General features: G+C 35.3%; 1 non-coding gene across 1 annotated transcript; it reads right to left on the bottom strand.

Moving 5' to 3' along the window:
• Positions 1-15,016: 15,016 nt before the first annotated feature.
• LOC145573317 (small nucleolar RNA R71) lies at positions 15,017-15,122 on the bottom strand. The gene has a single exon (XR_014097366.1). It is a non-coding gene; the product is annotated as a small nucleolar RNA R71 (small nucleolar RNA).
• Between the last annotated feature and the right edge of the window lie 470 nt (positions 15,123-15,592).

Below are 15,592 nucleotides of genomic sequence, written 5' to 3'. Positions count from 1 at the left end.
GAGCCTTTGGACAAAGTGGATATATTTGTATATATAGTAATTTATTTACAAAATGAAGAGAGAGAAAGAGTGAGGAAGAAAAGAAGTCAGAGGGAGGCAAAGAAGGTCTTCTACTTCATACAAAAAATTCAATGATGAGTTTGTAAAAAGACTTTTTTTTTTCAGAGTATTGATTAGCTAAAGAGAAGAGAACTTTCCACATAATAATATAAAGGAAAATTTGTCAAAAACAACCTTTTAAAGTGTCTATTTTATCAAAAACAACTTTTTAAATTTTTTTTTGCAACTTCAGACCACATTAAAATTTTTTTTTACCAAAGACAACCTAATGCTAGTTTTCGGCGTTGACTCTATTTTTCTGATGTTGACCACGAGTGTGTGAGGCACGTGACTTCATACATTGCTAATTATACCCCTTTCCCCTCCAATTAACTCATATTAAAACCCTTTAAAGTGACAAATTACTTTGAGAGAGGAGGGGATTTAGTACGAGTGAATTGAAGGGAAAGGGGTGTAATTAGAAATATATGAGGTCACATGCCTCATACACTCGTTGTCAACATCGGAAAAATAGAGTCAATGCCGAAAACTAGCATTAGGTTGTCTTTGATAAAAAAAAAATATAATGTGGTCTGAATTTGTAAAAAAATATTTAAAAGGTTGTTTTTAATAAAGTGAACACTTTAAAAGGTTGTTTCTAACAAATTTTCCTAATATAAATAAAATAAAATATTTTAATGAATTTATGTTTGTTGTGAATCTAACCATATCCATGCTGTCTAGCTAGAGTAATACAAAGTAGACAAGAGCATAACAGTTAACTTATAGACTATGGATAATTTTTTTTTACTATGTACTTTGGCATGTTTCCCCTTTGCAAGAATCCTAAGTTGGTAAGATGTGGTGTTGGTTTGTTGGTAGTGAGCCTTGATATAAATGTTAAGTGTTCGAATCTTAATCCAAGCAAGAGGTTAAATATAATGACTTGATAAGGCCGAGCCAAGGTGTGTAAAGGGAAAGGGGAATAGAGCCAATAGGCTAGTATTATTGTATATATTTCCTCCGTTTTATATTAGATGACACATTTTATTTAGGCACGTTTGCCAATACACACTTTCTAATGCAAATATCTTTGAATACATATTAGCAAAAATTATAAAATTTTAATATTCAAAAAATAGATGTTGAGACAACCCCGAATGACTATATTTTTTTCTTAGCATGAAATCACAAAATGAAATCAAACAAGTTACTCCCTCCGTTTCTAAATACATGCTCCATTTCTTTATTTGGAAAACTTTTACAATATTTAATTCATTTATCATTTATAATTATCTCAACTAGAGAACCCAAAAAAAATCATACTTTATTAATTTCATATTATCTATTTTTCAATATTATCAACTACTTTTATTTTTTACAATATTTTATTTTTCACCTGCCCCACTACCTTCATATTTTATTACTTTCTCTACTTCTCCCAAAACTCCGCGCATGGTGAAATGGAGCAAGTATTTAAACATGGAGGAAGTATATGAATAGTGTATAAAGTCAAAGTGTGTCATCTCATTTAGAATAGAGGGAGTATATATTGACCTTAATTTTATGATTGCTAATCTACCTTTGGTTTTAGATTACTCGGTTTTTGAAGCTTGCCATCACATGATTTAGATCATTAATATCTAGAAAGATTTATATAAACATTAAATAATTAATTCTTCTAGTGCATTTACAAGTCTATTAAGATTTTACAAGTTGAAAATTCTAATAAGATTTTACAAGTTGAACATTCTTCTAGTGCGTTTACAAGAAACGGTCAAAGAGGTTTGTATAAATAATGTCAATTTTAATAGCAAATAAACTTAAAATAAACGTTATTGGATCAATCACAAATAATGCCTATAGTAAGTGCAATGCTTGTAGGGCAAAATAGAGGGATTATCTAGGATAGCACGGCTTAGAGCTTGTTTGGTTTATCTTATTTTTACTTATTTGAACTTAATTGATTTGGTCTGATCTAATTAATCTAGTCTAGTTTGGTCTGATCTGATCTGAATGTCAGATTTGACCAAAGTTTGACCTTAAATATACGATAATCTATACGGAAAAAATATATCAAGTGGGGTCTTGTTAGATTCGTAATAATGTGTACTTTATTAATATGTTATTTTCATAATTTTTTTATTACGAAATTAAAGATATTTAACTATAAAAAACTGCACATAAACGATGATTTGATATGAATTTATTTTTTCTGATCTGAACTTATTTTTTTTGAAATAAGGTGAACTAAACAAGGTCTTATTCAATTCCTATTTTTACTTCTTTTTTTTTTTAAGCGTCTCATGTTAACTTTTAGCACTATTCACATCATTCACTTTGACCCATGTTTATGATATATTTAACTATAAAATAAATTATAGTCATGTGGGTACTTATTAAAATCGTCTCAATATATAGTTTTTGAATATTAACTTTATAATTTTATTTATACTTATTAATAATTAAAGATGTTATTGATCAAAATTTTACATTGATATAATTTAAGTGTCCAGTCAAATGGGCATACATAAAAACAGAGGGAACGAAGTATATTTTTATGCTATAACCATATTAAATCAAACCAGAATAAAGGCTTGTTTGTAAAGATGACAATAGTTCACACAAAACAAAAAATAAATGGTCAATCCAAAGAAAAATAATCAAAGCAGACCAAACCATAAGAAATCAAAATCATACTCCGTAATAATATACATGAAATAAGATGAAGGAAGCATACCTTTATAAGGTTACTAATGATGAGTATTACAAGTGTAACAAAGCAAAAATCTTCAATCTTTCTTTATAAGGTTACTAATGATGAGTATTACAAGTGTAACAAAGCAAAAATCTTCAATCAAGATTGAAGAATGAAGACAATCCTAATTTGGTGTGCTTTTGCTTTGTAATTAAATAAAATAAAAAATATAAATATATAAAGGTTCATTTTCTTGTAGTTGTAAATGCTTTGATTATCTACCATTAAGTTAAGAATCTATTTAATTTATAACCTACGCAAGATGCAATCATGCATAGAGTTTTGTCTGATAAACTACAAGTAAAGTCAATTATATTGAATTATTGCAATAATTAATCACTAAATAATAGAATTCACATTTATAATACCTTTACATTCCATAACAAATGAGCTCTTATGCATAACATTAATGAGACTTGCATGTTTCTATATTTATAATTTGTGTAATCTTGCATTGGGTTTCATTACACAAACGAACGCAAAAGAGATCACCATTAGAGATGTGGTACGTATTTGTTCCATATTTCTTTTTTTTTTTTTTTTTATTAATGTTAACTTGTTAAGTAAACGATAAATATCGTCTCATTTCCTTGCCAATTATTGCTGCGGCCAAGAAATAACGTATAATGTTTTATCATGCATCTTTAATTTTTGTTCATATTTGAATACAAACTAGAAATAAAACTGTCCAAAATTGATGTATTTAGAAGTTAGATAGATCGACGTTGTTTATTTCACCTTATTTTATTCCAATCTTATTTCTATTAAGTTTTCTTTTATATATTTTTTTTATTTTTTTTTGGAAATATTAATCGATAAGTATCTATAAGAACATTAATATTCCAGCTAAAAAAAAGAACATAAATATTGGAAAATGAAAGCCTATGTTGATGTTTCAATATTAATTTTGTTAAAAATATTATTAAAATTGTACATATTGGTAAATGGCTATTTATCAAATACTCAATATACGAAGTAAGGCCCTGTTCACTTCACCTTAAAAAAATAATATTAAGTAAAAATAATTTCAGTTGAGTAAAAATAATTTTTGTTCAGTAAAAATAAGTTCAGATCAGTAAAATTCAGTTTTCTTAAAGAAGAATTATAATAGAAATCGGTAAAAATAATTTCAGTTCAGAAAAAATCATTTCAGTTCAGTAAAATTAATTTAAGTTCAGTATAAATAATTTAAGTTCAGGATTATAATTTTGTTTCAGTAAAAATAATTTCAGTTCATCAAAAATAAAGTGAAGTGAACGAGACCTAACTTTCTTTTTTCATATTATATTGTAGATAATAAATATAACCGCATCAAATGAGAAATATATCCTCTAACCAACCATTTAAGACCAAAGTAGTAATCTATACATGAAGTATATGATATCAATAAATTAAATTACATATGCACCATCCAATCTATAATTTTCTAATATTCCATTTAAGGTTGATCAATAAAGATCACCTAAATTTTGCATTTTTATAAATATTCTTACAAGAAAATAGTACTCCATAATAATGAAGTTATGGGAGAACCTAAATTTTAAGAATATTATAATTTGATACACTCCCAGTCTCTTACCCGTAGTTATCATGTTGGTACCAAAGCTAAATAATTAAGGGGCCGGGGGATATGTAATCAATAATAATGGTTATATATGTAGTTTTTAAAATCGCACCTAAACCTAAATAGTAGCTACGGTTTCCATGTTCTTCTAGCTTCAAAGTGACAAGTCGCAAGCATCAGACTACTATAACAATTATGCAACCTAGGTAAGGCTAAATTACTTTTGTAATCAAATTCGTTCACCCATCACATTACATAATAACGATGATTGTTTCAATTCAATGTTCACGTACCTCGTTTTGAAGTACTCCCTCTACATTTTATTACTTGCTTTATTTCTTCTTGTGCAGAATTTTAAGATGAATAATAAAGAGTATTAAAAAATGATGGAAGTGGGGTTGGTTAAAGAATAAAAATTATCTAAAAAAAGCAAAAATAAGTATAAGTGGAGAGGAGAGAGAATATGAAAAATATTAAAATTGATGTGAGGCGACTATTAAAAGAGAGGAAAATAATAAAATAGTATTTAAAGTTTACAAAATAGAAAATCGAACAAGTAATAAATTAAAATATGGTTGTAAAAGAAAAATGAAGCAAGTAATAAAATAAGGAGTGACTAACAATGCAACCTAGCTTTAGTTTTAATTCCTAGTGCATGATCAATCGACTCATAAACCTGTCATTTGTGTAAATTCCTTTCGTACCGATTTGTTTGTCCCAATGTTTAAATGATCATTTTTTTTTATTATAACTTAAACCTAAAATTTGAAAGTGGGTGGGGGTATAGCTGTTTTTTTTAGTATTATGAGTCTATGAAAAGAAAATGGAGCAATATTTATAAGATTAAGTGACAGACTAAAATGAATCATGGGGCAAACAAATAGTGACGGGATGTAGTAGTTAAATTGACATTTGGCATACATAAAACCCCAAAATTAATATATGTGCCTATGTGAAAATAATGTTATAATCATTGTATACTATTTATATAATATAATGACATAATCGGTTTTCTAGTTAATGAGTAAATGGGAAGGGAATAGAAATAACTAGGGCTATTCACCAATTCAAGACCGAATCGAACCGAAGACTGAATTGAAATTTGAATTTCAAGAATCTAAAACTAGATAGATTAAGTTAGGATTGTACCTAGATCTATTTAGACCAACTTTAGAATATTTTTAAATATTTAAAATCTGTGTAATGTTATACATAGCCCTTAAGGATTCATATAAGCATTAAATACACTCTTAAAAATTGTATAAATTAGGAATTTATGACAAAACACGATCAAATCAGTGTAATAAGTGTATTTTTGTCATGATTTTCTAAATTTAAACAATTTTCTATAGTGTATTTAATGCTTATATGTAGCCCTAAGGGTTATGTATAGCACTTTCCTTAAAATATTTTACTAATAATGTGGAAAAATAATCGATTAAAATAGAGGCAATTTTTTATTGTCTTTTTTAAGAAAGTCTAATACAAAAATATGTCAGTCGGTCCAAGACTGGCTTTTAAAGGGTTTTGGACCGGCCATCCGTGAGACTAGAAAATTTTATTTCTTGACCTAGAGATCGGATTAGTTACTTTGGTCCAATCCGAACAGTCTATTTTATGGTCTAGATCGGCTACTTCGATCTGGTCCATACTATTTTTGAACATCCCCATAAATAATATGATTATTACAGTATTAAACATTAAAAAATTATGCTCTTTTTAAATTATTATTCCCACCTTTTTGTATTAAATTGTACACTTTAATGGCACAAAATTGAAGAAAAAGCTAAGGGCTTATTTGGCATTATTTTTTATTTTCAGTTTCCTGTGTATTTTTTAAAACCAAAAATAGGAAACAAGAAAAAGGTGTTTCCACTTTTCAGTTGTTAGTTTTCAAAATTATCATGATTTTAATACTTTTAAAAAACAAAAATCCAAAAAACAGAAAAACACAGTAATGTCAAACGAACCCTAAGTGAGTTGATTCAATTGTGTTGTTTATTGTTAAGTAACATGGATCAGATAATGCATGTAAAACAAGTGGGGTTTTCTAGATGAATTTTACAGTGTTAAAATTTCGTAGGTTTGTGTTTTACCATCCTAATAAATACTCCCTTCGTTTTTAAATACTTGCTCCATTTCTTTTTTTTTTTTTTTAACACAGAACAAAGCATGGATTACTTGGGCAAAGCCCTAAATATATTACATCCTAATGTCCACTGGTTTGAACAACCCAAAATACAAACCAAGGACCAAGTTCATCCAACTAAAATAACACAAACATATAAAATTGTTTTTAAACAACCAAAGATGACATAGAAACTAACTAAAGCTCCATCATGAGCTACATAATACCCTCCAAAGCACTGAGCTCGGCCTCATAAGTAGCAAGAACATTAGTTGGGACAACATAGTGTGGAATATGTCCCCTGTGCGTACGCATTGCAAGCTGGCTCAAATAATGGGCCACTGAGTTTCTCTCTCTAAAAATATGGCTTAGCAAGATAGTCATTTCCTGGTTTCTCAGACACCTGCTTATATCAATAATGATAGCTGCAAGCTCATGATGCATATTGTTAGGCTCTTTGTTAAGCATAGATCGGACAACTTCAGCATCAGTTTCAACCTCAAGGTATTTGACAGGGAAAGCTCTTGCAAAGTTTAATCCTTCCCTCAATGCATATAGTGTTGGGTTTCGATGAGCCCGACTCATCGCAGAAGAAAACCCGAGCCAAGATCACACTCACAATTAATATAATCACAAGACATAATTAACTTAAACAACAAGAATTAAGGAAAGATTAATTACCTAATATTCGAGTAATTATATGTGTTTAAAGATTAAATCCACCCGCAACTCGACCCCGACAAGGTCCAATGCTTAGAGGTTAGCTATGCCCGACCTAATACTCGAGTAATTATATGTGTTTAAAGGTTTTCTCAATAGAGATGCCTTTTCTAACACCTTACTCAAGTGATTTTTCCCATACCCCAACTTGGGTATTTATAGGGAAAGTCATGAGTTAAATCCTCTCTACCATCAATGTGGGAGAGTTGGTAAAATCAATATTCTTTCTTTATTTTTAAATCAACAATAAAATTAAATATCAAAAATCTAATAAATCAACAAGTGGCACATTTAGGAGAAGAGTTAGGTGAAGACCAAAAGGAGGGGAGGGGACCAAACTTGATCCCCAAGGAGCTCCATATGGCCGGCCACCTACACCCTTCAAGACCCAATAGGCGGCTGGCACGTGGCACCCCAAATTAGGCACCAATGGCAGTCGGTTGGGCTGCTGTCAAGGCCCAGCTAGCTGCTGCCTTAGCGCGGCTTGCGACTGCAACCTCGGCCCAGCTAGCTGCTGGCCTTGGCTGAGGCTGCTGCCTTGGGCCGGCTGCCGTGGCTAGCACCATGCTAGCTATGGTGTGCTAGCACGCACCATCCAGCCTAGGCTCGGCTTGGTGTGTTTGCTAGCCACCTCGGCTATACCAAATGCCCCTAGGCATCGGTTTGATCGGGGCATTCCGATCTTAGTGGTATTTTTGTAAATTATTGATTAATTAGTGATTTTACCGTCTCGTCCTTTATTATTTCGACCCGACTTTCGACGCTCGGATTTGACGCTCCAAGCTCGAGTTTTCGGCGTCTAAATATTAATTACTTGAGTGACTCATTAATTCCTTCCGAATTAATTCGTCGTGTCGGTTCGTTAGTTGCTCGGGTGTGACCCGAAGGGTTCAGTCAAGATTAAGCTGTAATATTAATTATTCATTAATATTACTGATCGGAAGCTGTTGGGTTTCGACGAGTCTAACTTACTGCGGAAGAAAATCCGTGCCAATACCACACTCACAATTAATATAATCACAAAGCATAATTAACTTAAACAATAAGAATTAAAGAAAGTTTAATACCTTTGACGTGTGCTTCGCTCTCAACAAGAGCTCTTACTTCGGAAAGCTTTTAGCTTTCCTCGCATGAAGACCTCCAACGGAAGTCCACCTACAACACGACTTCGATAAGGGCCAGTGCTTAGAGGTTAGCTAAGCCCGACCTAAACTCGAGTAATTATATGTGTTTACAGATTTTCTCAATGGAGATGCCTTTTCTAACACCTTACTCAAGTAAACAATCCCAAGGTATGCCTTGGCTATTTATAAGGAGTGCTTCCTCATGAATCTCACATAGAAAGAATGTTGAATTCAATCCTTAGTTAAATAAACCAAGGAATAACAAAGTAACAAGTGTCACATGGTTAGGTGAGGACCACTTCCTCACTTGCTCCCCAAGGCAACTCACATGCATTGTGATCTAATCATGTGGCACCCAACCTTGAGCCCCAAGTTGGGTTCGGTTGGGCCGCCACCTTTTGGCCCTCGTCCATGACCCGCCACCCGGGTCCGCGGCCCGGTGCCACATGGCATTGCCAACGTGGCACGCTGCCACGTGGCGTGTTGCCACCGATGGTTGCCAACATGGCACGCCGCCAACATGGTGGCTGCCATGTGTGCTGCCACATGGTGCTCCCACTTGGCGCACTTCTATTTGGCACGCTTCCCTAGCCTTCGCGTGGCTAGGGTTTTTACTTGTTACTTGAACCATTTTCCTGTCTCACCTATTCCTAAATTTTGGCTCGAGTTTTAAGATTCGGTTCCGACGCTCTAAGCTTGGAATCCGATGTCTTTGTTCACAATACTCGAGTTACTCATTAATTCCTTTCGGATTAATTCGTCGTGTCGGTCCATTTGTTGCTTGGGTGTGACCCGAAGGGTTCAGTCAAGATTAAGCTGTAATATTAATTATACATTAATATTATTGATCGGAAACGGCCTCCACCTAAGCGTTCCGATCACTTGACCTCACTGAATAATTAGCTTTCTAATAATTTCGAACCCTCTATCGGAATAATACATGTGTTCGAAGGACACCATTCCTATCAGAAGCGGCCTCCACCTAGGCATTCCGATCACTTGACCTCACTGAATAATTAGCTTTCTAATAATTCCAAACCCTCTATCGGAATAATACACTTGTTCAAAGGACACCATTCCTATCAATCTTCCACTTGTCCTTCCGGATAAGTACGCTTTTAGTGTATAGCCTTTTTCCAATGTCGCTTAATGTCTCTTCATGAACTATAAGGTAAGTTTTATTCGTCATCCTTATTACGTTCAGAAGTGTTTCTCGATCCCGAGTCCGACTGTCAATAAACAGATGATTTATAAAATCCATCCGTGCATGGCCATGCATTTTCACAGTCTCGCTCTTCGAGAGGCCTTGTAAACAACAAAGACATCTTCTCTATTTTTAGTAGGGGGACATTCCTAGTCTTGTAATGCAGCTTCACTTACTGAGAGGACCTAGCCGCCCGAGTGTTGCCGTTATAATCCCCTTTTACGGCAGACGTTTGACTAACATCAAAACGAACTAGTACTCAAACAAGAGAGCTCACAATACTCATGGTCGATGAAATAGGTTCCGATAGCCATAATGAGAAGTATACTTATGAAGATTTTTAAATCTCTTAAAGTATTCTTATAGGTCGATCCAGTATGGTTCTAAACCAATACATGTGCAAATGATTTATGACAATCATATCCTTGTAGCACAAGAAACTGTGCTATAAATCAAACTACACACTAATCTCAAGTGGTCATTAATTGTTCATCATTTAAATGACCTCGATTAAGGATAATTTTCGATTATAATATTCAATGGCCACTTAATAGGTGTTTCCTTATCAAGACTAGTCTTGATACCCTATTTTGAATATTATCATAATCGAATGGACTCATTATTTAATCCTAAACCATAATTAAATAGCAAACGGAGTGATAAAATTGCATGAAATTTAAATTACTCCAAAACTTGAATGGTTTTCCTTAGTGTCTTACATTTAAATGTTCAAAATTAACTAAAACACTAAACAGGGAAATCAAAGACAATCTCCAACGTGCCTGATTCCCATTGCCTCAACGTGCTTGTTGTCCTTCACTTGAGGCAAAGGTTTAGTAAGTGGATCGGCTACATTGTCATCCGTTCCAACTTTACAAATTCTGATTTCACCTTCTGATTTCCATTCTCGAATCATGTGAAATTGCCGCTTGACATGTTTGACCTTCTGATGTTCCCTGGGCACTCTGGCCTGAGAAATAGCTCCATTGTTGTCACAATAGAGGGTTATTGGACCCTTGATAGAGGGTACAACATCAATTTCACCAACGAACTTACGAATCCAAACAGCCTCCTTAGCCGCTTCAGCATCTGCCAAGTATTCGGGTTCAGTTGTAGAATCTGCAGTTGTGCTCTGCTTGGCACTCTTCCAACTAAACGCTTCTCCATTGAGACAGAACACATATCCAGATTGCGATTTGAAATCGTCTCTATCTGTCTGGAAGCTTGAGTCGGTATAACCTTCAACAACTAATTCTTCTAAGCCACCATACACTAGGAATTTATCCTTGTTCCTTTTCATGTACTTTAGGATATTCTTGGCCGCAGTCCAATGGTCCTCTCCTAGGTCTGATTGGTATTGGCTCGTAGCACTCAAGGCATACGATACATCTGGCCTAGTACATATCATGGTATACATGATCGATCCAATTAGCGAAGCATATGGAATCTGATTCATCCTTTCCCGCTCATCAGGTGTCTGTGGACACTGCTTCTTGCTTAGGGTTATTCCATGTGACATGGGTAGGTGACCTCTCTTGGCCTCCTGCATGCTGAATCGTGTCAGTACGTTATCAATATAAGTACTTTGGCTCAATCCAATCATCCTTTTCGATCTATCCCTATAGATCTTGATACCCAATATGTACTGAGCCTAACCCAAATCTTTCATTGAAAAACACTTTCTGAGCCAGGCCTTTACAGACTCTAACATCAGAATGCTGTTTCCAATGAGCAATATGTCATCGACATATAAGACTAGGAAGGCGATGTCACTCCCACTGACCTTCTTGTAAACACAAGATTCATCTGGATTTTTGATAAAACCAAACTTACTGATGGCTTCATCGAATCGCAGATTCCAACTCCTGCTAGCTTGCTTTAGCCCATGGATGGGCTTTTTAAGCTTACAAACTTTCCCAACATTGTTTTGGTCGACAAAACCTTCAGGCTGTGTCATGTACACAGTTTCTTCCAAAATCCCATTGAGGAAGGCGGTTTTGACGTCCATCTGCCATATTTCATAATTGTAATATGCAGCAATCCCTAGGAGGATCCGAACGGATTTAAGCGTTGCGACTGGAGAAAAGGTTCCATCGTAGTCAATACCATAAACTTGCCTGTAACCTTTGCTACCAATCTAGCTTTGTAAATGAATACATTTCCATCTTTGTCGGTTTTCAATTTGAAAAACCACTTACATCCGATAGGTGTGTAACCCTCGGGTAAGTCAACCAAGTCCCAGACTTGATTTTCAAACATGGAATCCATTTCAGATCTCATGGCCTCTTACCATTTAGAAGAGTCAGTGCTTGCCATCGCTTGCTTGTAGGTTGCCGGTTCATCTCCATCCATCACCAGGATGTCCTGATTCTCGGTTAATATAATACCAAGATATCTATCAGGTTGAGATCTCGGCCTCTGAGACCTATGCAGGGTAACGGACTAAGCATTTGTATTGTCGGTCTGACTTTGCACATTTTGACCATTTTAACCAGCGTCAACAGATGATGTTTGAGCACTTTGACTGTCAATCTGATTTTATTGCTCGTCCTCTTGAACTTCATCGAGTTCGATTTTACTCCCACTTGTCATTTTGGAAAGGTGCTCCTTCTCCAAAAAGACACCATCGCGAGCAACAAACCCTTTGTTCTCGGATTTATTGTAGAAGTAATACCCTTTGGTTTCTTTTGGGTAGCCCACAAAGTAAACCTTGTCAGATTTGGGATGAAGTTTGTTAGAAATCAATTTCTTGACATATGCTTCGCATCCCCATATCTTTAGAAAAGACAACCTAGGAGGTTTCTTCGTCCATAACTTGTATGGAGTCTTTTCTACAGCTTTAGATGGAGCACGGTTCAGTGTTAGTGCCGCGGTTAGAAGTGCGTGTCCCCAAAAAGAGATTGGAAGATCGCTAAGACCCATAGTCGATCGTACCATGTCTAACAAGGTTCAATTTCTCCTTTCGGATACTCCGTTCCATTATGGAGTTCCTGGAGGTGTCAATTCTGAAAGTATACCTTTTTCTTTCAGATGGTCATCGAATTCTTGGCTCAAGTATTCACCACCTCGATCCGATCGAAGGGCTTTAATTTTCTTGTCAAGATGATTTTCAACTTCACTCTGAAACTCATTGAAATTTTCAAACGATTCAGATTTATGCGACATAAGGTAGACATAGCCATATCTACTATAGTCGCATGTGAAGGTGATAAAATATCGATGTCCGTTCCTTATGGAAGAGCTCATTGGTCCACATACATCAGTGTGTATTAGACCCAACAAGTCTCCTGCCCTTTCTCCTAACTTGGAGAATGGTTGTTTAATCATCTTGCCTAATAAACATCTGATGAGCGTCGTTTATGGCGCTCAAAAGAATAAGATTTAGGTTCATTTTCTGTATTTTCTTTCATCATTTTCATATAATTCTCTTAGTTTTATTTGATTTTCCATTTTTATAATTAACTTTAGTTCTCGATTGGTTTTTACGAGTTTTTCATATTTTTAGTTGATAATTCATAATTTTAGTTTTAGTTTTACCTTGTTACGCTCTCTCTCTTTGTTTAATTTATGTTTTGTAGGTGAATAATCAAGTCAATTTACTCATTTTGGGACTGCCTTGTTCGCGGGCATCATCTCGAGTGCATGATGGGGATGCTCGGGAGCGCGGAGTTTGATCAAGAAAGCGAAGGAGCCAAAGCCTAGTGCATCGCACAGGGGGGCGCGCGCGCGGCACAGGGGTGCGTGCCCGCAGACCCAGCTGTGCGCGCATGGGGCTGGTCTGTGCGTGCGCACGGCCTATACGGCCCCCTTCGCTCGATTTTTCTTATTTATAGCTTTTGAATTTCTTTTTGAGGACGACTTAACTTTGTACTAGAGAGAGAATTTTTCCAGAAATAGTAGAGAGAGAAAGTAGAGAGAGAAGCTTAAGATTTACTTGTTTGTACTTGAATTTGATCTTAGATTTCAATTTGATCTTGAAATTCCTTCTTCAATTCAATGAATATTTGTAAGATTTCTTTCCCTTAATTTACTTTTAATGCAATTCCTTCTAGTTTCTTGGATTTTGATTGAGATTACATTCCTTCCTTTAGAATTTGTTGATTGATTGATTTTCTTTTGATTAAGCTTTAAATGAATATGAATTTGATTGAATTTGTTTTGTTTCTTAATTCTACCATGTTTAGTGAGTAGATTAGTTGCTAGGGAGAAGGGGAAGCATGCTTGATTGATGATTTTTGCTAGTTGATGATGCTAAATTGATTTGAATGGTGCAATTAAATTGGTTGACATAGTTGTGCATGTGATTAATTAGACTAGGAGTGTTCAACCTATAAGATTAATCTAGATTGCATTGCAAATTTCAATGACATGAACCCTTGATTTGAGAATTGCTTTAATTGATTGAATTTGATTGTGATTTTCCTAGTTAGCCATTAATAGTGAACCCTAGCTTGGCTTATAGGAGATAGCCCTTGATTTCCTTTGATTGCAACTATTGTTTGTCCTTTTCAATGTTTGAATTGATTGAGTGATCCTTCAGTTAGCATGATCATTGAGCTTGCATGTGGAACCTATATCCCTAGTGTTTAGTATATTGAATTTCTCGATTTATCTAGTTTTCTCGATACCTTAGTTACCAACCGCATCTTCCCGCAATCTTCGAAGTAGCTTGACCTAGGCTATAGCTTGCACCTACTCATTCCCTTGGGTTCGACCCTTGACTTACCATATACTCGTATTAGGTTGGTCGAGTGTTTATAAATTTTCTTTGGCTCTAGGAAAGGGTAGAGAACGACCTACATTTTCCTCATGTCAAAAATGGCGCCGTTGCCGGGGACTGATATTGGTGCTTTGTTATAGTTGTTGAGTCTATTTCACCATTAATTGTAAATACAAAAAGATTTTCTTTTAGGCTACATTTGTAGCCGTGCTACTAACCATTTCTTTTGAGATTTTATGCATAGAGCACGTGATCATTCACTAGTGCCATTTGATCCGGAAATTGAGAGAACTATTGCAAGGTTGAGGAGTGCTAGAAGATCTTTGAGCCCTAGCATTTCAAGTGAAGAGCCACAACAAGAAGAATAAGCAAGAATGGGAGAAAATCCGAGAGTGGCATTGAAAGAATTGGGGATTCCCGGTGCATATAGATTTGAGAGTGGGATTGCTCCACCTACAACACCGGCAAATGATTTTGAAATAAGACCGGCAATGATCACTTTGATAGAGAGGAGACAATTTAGTGGGGCCAAGCATGAAAGCCCACTAAACCATCTCAAGGAGTTCGAGAAATATTGCAATACTATCAAGGTGAACGGAATTTCCCAAGAATTCATCCGCCTCAAGCTCTTTCCCTTTTCTCTCATAGGGCCTGCTTTGGAATGGCTAGATAAGGAGGTTAAGCCAAATTCTCTAAGGACATGGGACGAGGTCACCAAGGAATTTCTATCCCGTTTCTATCCTCAAAAGAAAACGGCGGAGGCTAGAGCTTTGATTCAAGGTTTCAAGCAAAAGCTAAGTGAGAGCCTCTATGAAGCATGGGAGAGATACAAGGAGTATCAAAGAGAATGTCCTCATCACGGAATTCCATCCTATCAAATCATTCAAATCTTCTATGGAGGCCTTAGCCCTCAAGGAAAATCATGTTTAGATGGAGGAGCCGGAGGTCCTATCATGAACAAAACGGAAGAGGAAGTGATGGACATAATTGAGGATGTAGTGAGGTATTATAGAGATTGGCAAGATGGAGAAAGAGAGTCAACTAGCAAGAGTAGCTCTTTGGTATACTCAGTTGATCATCTAAATGCAATCAACAATCTATCCTCTCAAATGACAAACTTGGGGAAGGAGATGTCCGCTATCAAGGCAAAGTTGGAAAGTGCTACCTACCAAGCTTCAAGTCTTCCCTCCCAATCTAAGGGGAGAGGTACGTCTTCTAATTCTCAACCCCTTCCTTCTTCTAGTAACATGCCTAGTGGATGCTTGTTTTGTGATGATTGTGGGTCGTATGATCATGATGTTTCTAGTTGCCCTCATGCATGTATGGATGTTTGTG

The sequence above is a fragment of the Chenopodium album genome, chromosome 12, assembly GCF_948465745.1.
Source record: "Chenopodium album chromosome 12, dcCheAlbu1.1, whole genome shotgun sequence".
Classification (NCBI taxonomy): domain Eukaryota; kingdom Viridiplantae; phylum Streptophyta; class Magnoliopsida; order Caryophyllales; family Amaranthaceae; genus Chenopodium; species Chenopodium album.
This window is presented reverse-complemented; position numbering and strand designations above follow the sequence as displayed.